At 31.5% G+C, this 5262-nt stretch overlaps 1 protein-coding gene across 1 annotated transcript in view; it reads left to right on the forward strand.

Moving 5' to 3' along the window:
• LOC122270635 (uncharacterized) overlaps positions 1 to 5262 on the forward strand; it is a 25761-nt gene continuing 20499 nt past the window's right edge. Inside the window, exon 1 of the mRNA XM_043048845.2 lies at positions 1 to 241. The gene's annotated coding sequence lies outside the window, so the exon portion shown is untranslated. The remainder of the gene's footprint in view (positions 242 to 5262) is intronic.

Below are 5262 nucleotides of genomic sequence, written 5' to 3' on the forward strand. Positions count from 1 at the left end.
CGTGATTTATTCTGCGAAAAATCCGCTGGTGTTGGTGTAGCTTTGACTGACAGTGATACAGTTGGGAAGTGACGTAGCCTAAAAATCATCGTTTCCTGCGTTGCATTTTCATCTTTAATTACAACTCCTAGTAATTGAAGATGGCAAAAGGACTTTATTCATGCTCCGATTAAATTTACTCTTCATGTTGCTTTGAAGTGATATCTGTGCTGCACGCGCCGGCAGACGATATTTTTAAGAGGTGAGTTGTTTATTCAGTTTAGAAAATCGTTTGCTTTCTTGCGGAGAGAATTTACTTTCTGTTTTCTATCACAGAAGTGAAACCGGTTCAAAAAAATCATTAGTCACATAAATTCGTACTTAGCAGTGGAATTTCTTTCATTTTTTTGATTTCACGGAGAATTTACGACTCGAGACCGCATTGGCTGTTGTTGATAAAACTCTTAAAGATAAAGTGACGAGACTTTGACGTGGGCTTATCTAAGATCACCGAATTTATTATCTTTATTTATTTTCAAGCAATAACAGGGGCAAAATTAAAACTAATTATTAGTGTGACAAAATGTATGCAAAAATGTAATAGAAGCTAAATCGTTTGCTTGTGATTTTAAATCGCCAAGAGCTTTTTTGATAATGAAATACGTAAAATAGTTTTACTAAGATGAGGGTTGAAGTTTGCAGAATGCAAATACTGATTCTATTTACAAGATTAATGCTTCTACATCAGTTGATTTAATAAATAAGTTAGTAAAAAATAAGGAAAAAAAAGTATGTAAGAGGATCCCTAATGAACCTTAAAAAAAAAGAGATTTATATTATGTTTATTATAGATATGAGAATAGGAAAAAAAAAAGAATTCCTGGCTGAAATATTAAATTTTTTTTATTCATTTATTTTCTTTATTTTTATCGTCTTTATCCTTTGAAAATCATTTCTTAATTCTCTGCCATTTCCAGCATCCAAGAAATTTTAATCTTCTTCTCATTGGTGGACCCACTAGCCAACCATCTTAAAAATCTGGCCCTTAATTTAAAGTTATTGGTCAGAACCTACGGCTAACTACTGACCCCTCCTCCCACAACACCAACGTACCGAAAGATACGGGCTTATAAAACTGTCTCCAACTCTAAAAACTCTTAATTGATTGTCGAGAATTCCCACGCTTGCCATCTCTCTTAAAAAAAATGACTTTATTAAATGAAAAAAAAACAACAACAAATTAATTAACTAGGGGTCTAAGCCCCCTGTTCGCTGCCGCTTACCAACCCTGATTATTGATTTGCAATTATTATTTTTTCTTGGCAGAAAATAGAGTTTCTACATAAGTTAAAACTGTTCACTTAACATATATATGTACTAAAAGGAATTCTGTTTGCTTGTGCCTCTACTTCCCACGTCCAAATAATATTATCTATTAATATTATAAATATTGAAATCTATTGGTGAAAAGTTATTATTGTAAGTAATCATTTCATAAAATAACATTTATATTGTTATAACATTAAATTGCTCAAACAAATTTGATGAGTTTACAACCGTAATTTAATATTTTCGCTTATCAAACGGGCGGATATAATAAATACTATTTTTGCTTGCATCTCATTGTGCATGAAGCTGATCGTTAAGCTCTAAATCATTTAACGGATCTCTTTAATTATAACTGTATATTAATGTTATATGCACAAAAATAATAATTGTCAAACGGTTTAATAAGATTAGATCACCTTTCTAAATAACTTTATATTAAAATGCAGCACAGAATTACATTATGATAATAATAATAATAAAAAAAACTATTATTTTAGTTTTAAACTATTGAACTAAAAACGTAATAATAGCAGTACAGGAAAATAACTTTAAGTTATGGATACAAAAATATTTATAGAAAAACACTACCTTTATGACTTATATCAATTTTATGCTGANTTGCCCCCTACACAGGCCGATCGGCAATAATAATTGTAAAACGGTTAATAAGATTAGACCACCTTTCTAAATAACTTTATCTTAAAATGTAGCGCAGAATTACATTATGATAATAATAATAATAAAAATTCTTTTAGTTTTAAACTATTGAACTAAAAACGTAATAATAGCAGTACAGGAAAATAACTTTTATGTTAGGGATACAAAAATATTTATAGAAAAACACTACCTTTATGACTTATATCAATTTTATGCTGATGAGAGCCAAAACAATATGGAAATGAATGAGGAAAATCTGAATCCTACCACGTGATTTTCCGGCCAATAAAAATGCGGGGATAACAATGGAAAACTGCGACAAACATTTTTAGATTTTTATATATAGTAAGAAATTATAAATTTATATAAATATGTCTGAGTGATAAAGTCACTACGACAAGAAGTTTGGAATAGAAAAGGGCAGTAAGTTTATGTTTTACTCAATAATTAAATATTTCTTTAAGTCCCTCTCAATATTTAAGACAAATAGAAAAAATTTTCACGAATCATCATCGATTTAAATTCATGAAAGGTAAAATCTAAGAAAGAGATTAATCTTTTCGCAGATGTTTAGAAAATGTAAGAAATATTTTTTGTTATGTGTGAAATTTTTAGAATGAGTGGGACTATATTTTAATTTCTCCCCCCCCCCTCAAAAACTGGACACTTGCGACGCCCATAAACTTTATTTTCGAAATAATAAAGACTAGTAACTCAATTAATTCATTTTTAAAATTTATCTTCAAAAATCTAGTAGATATCTATGGTCACCATGATATAGTAATTATATAAAGATCTATATTTTTACTGTCCGTGAAATCTAACATTTTCCCTAATCTTTAATTAAATTATTAATTTCCGATGGAGGTTGTACCCTCCTAATATTTGAACTACCGGAAAATTTGGCCTACCGCCTAAGATTTGGCCTACCGCAAACGTAAGTCTCATTTATAGCGAAAAATTCTTTGAAAATGTTAGGAAATTTACCCTTTAACTCATAGATTCTCAACCTTTCTAACGTTCCCGCCCCCTTAATAAGCAAAAAACATATCAACGCCCCTCTTTGTGATAATCCAGTTATTTAGAGCATGAGGACGGGGGTGCTGAATTATAAGATGCATTTTTAGACAATTTTTTAAGTGTTAAATTTGCATGTTTTTTTTTTTTTGAAAAAATTTAATGTGTACGTTAATTCTATAATTTTCTCCCGACAGGTAATCGCAGTCTATTTGTCATAATAAAAATAAATATGGTAATGAAAAAAAAAAAGCTCAACAAAGAAAACTATGCTTAAAAAGAGTCATTTGTTCTTAATTAGATAATTAAAAAAACACCCAAAAATAAAAGTAGTATTAACGAAACAATCAAGTTACTATGTCAGTGGAATGATTGTACTTGATGGTTCATAGCCAATTTCTTAACGTTCGGTTAAATATTTTTACTGAGGTGAAGACGCAAGTCCCCTCGTTGCATGATTTCGAGTCCATTTCTCTTTTTTGTGACTTGATCCATAACAGCACTGAATCCACGTTCGAAGAAGCAGGAGAAAGGGAAGGAAATTAAAAATAATTTTGAAAATAAGAATGAATTTTGACAAAAGAATTTCGACAGTCCAGAGTAGAGGCGACTAATGTTACCTTGAAGCCAAAATTCTGTGAGTTATCACCATTTCAAAGCTTCATTAGTTGAAAGTTTGCCCGATTCCTCCTGAATTTGAACCTCTTCTGTTTCAATATTCAAAAAAGGGTTAATAACCCATTGAAGGAAACAGAACAAAACACATTTATAACGGTCAGAAAAGTCCATGTGCAAAGAGTCAAGGTGTTAACTATATTCTTGTGTATCATCAGAGGAAATTTCGCCATTCTTTTCAAGATACAATAAGATTTGAAATTGGTTGAACTCATTCCTACCAAATTTCTACTTCCAAAAAATAAGTTTTTTTAGAAATGTAGAAATAACTGATTTTGTAGGGATCAAATTGAGTTTGTCACCTTGAAGTTGCAAATTAACGCCATTAAATTTTGCAAATAAATCCACCAACGTCTATCTTAAATTCTAGCAATCTGTTTCTCAGAGCTACATTCTGTCTTCGAGGAACTCAAGCACAGAGTCGAAAAGATTCAAAAACCCATTGAGACAAGGCTTCTTTGGAAAGCCAGCGAATCACGGTGTAGTAGCAAGCGATATTCTTCATAGTTTTTCTTAAACAGCTGTCTGAGTAATCAATCGTTGAGAACATTACTGCGAATTTTGTTCGCAGCAGATATGACATATTGCAATGACTGATGCAAACGGTCGCTGAGATTTTTTCTTACCAAATACTGTCTGTGAATCACGCAGTGAACTGCTGAAATATCTGGTACCACCCTCTTCAAAACGGCGAAAAACCCACCATGTCGACCCATTATTGCAAGGGATATTTTTGATTAAATCAGATGAGGCTGGATAGTGTAAAACTGTTCCTAAAACTTCCTTAACAGCGGCAGTATCAATTCTTCGCCGATGGTATGAGATTTCCCAGATTTAGCAATTAATTTTGATATATTATGAGAACTTATCAAACCATCATCGCATTTTTGTGATTAGGTTGTAAGTAAGCCAGAGGCCAAAGGTGCCTTCAGGAACTTGTCTTTGATGTTCGCGAAAAATGACAAATCTTTATTTTGTTTGTGAGAATGAGTATTTTGCAAATGCTTCTGCTAACGGGAAGACTCCATTGTCTCATTATATTAAATTTTGTTATAAAATAAATTCATGGGTAGTTGAGAGTTCGACAGCGATTGAGCAAATCTAAATTTCAAGTACGTGACACTGTATGGAATATACTTCTTTATGTTAACCGACATTGTTGGTGGCAGCAAAATACGAATGAAAGAAAATCAACTGTTTTTCCAAATTAATACATAATTTACGATTAAGAACTAATTCACAAACGTACCTGACCAAATAAACAATGAAATCGAATCGAAACTGGGTAAAAAACTGCTAGGAAGCAAACTAAACCATCATAAGAAACACGGGTCAAATCGAACATTTTTACAAAAAGTGCGTGCACTTTAATTCTCCCCAAATGGCTTGAATGTCAGAGGCAAAAACTACTGACTCATGCGCTGTGCTGTGGTGATTCGGATCGGAGAATATGTGTTGCATAAGTTCGTTTTACTGCTGGTACTAATGTTGTATCAGATAATCTAAATTTATTATATTAATTTAATCTTTTTTTTCTTTATCATTAATTTTAGATTAATTTTATTTACTAAATGATTCTTAATTTAATAATTTTATTTGGGAGTA

Source organism: Parasteatoda tepidariorum, chromosome 9 (assembly GCF_043381705.1).
Source record: "Parasteatoda tepidariorum isolate YZ-2023 chromosome 9, CAS_Ptep_4.0, whole genome shotgun sequence".
NCBI classification, from domain to species: Eukaryota; Metazoa; Arthropoda; class Arachnida; order Araneae; family Theridiidae; genus Parasteatoda; species Parasteatoda tepidariorum.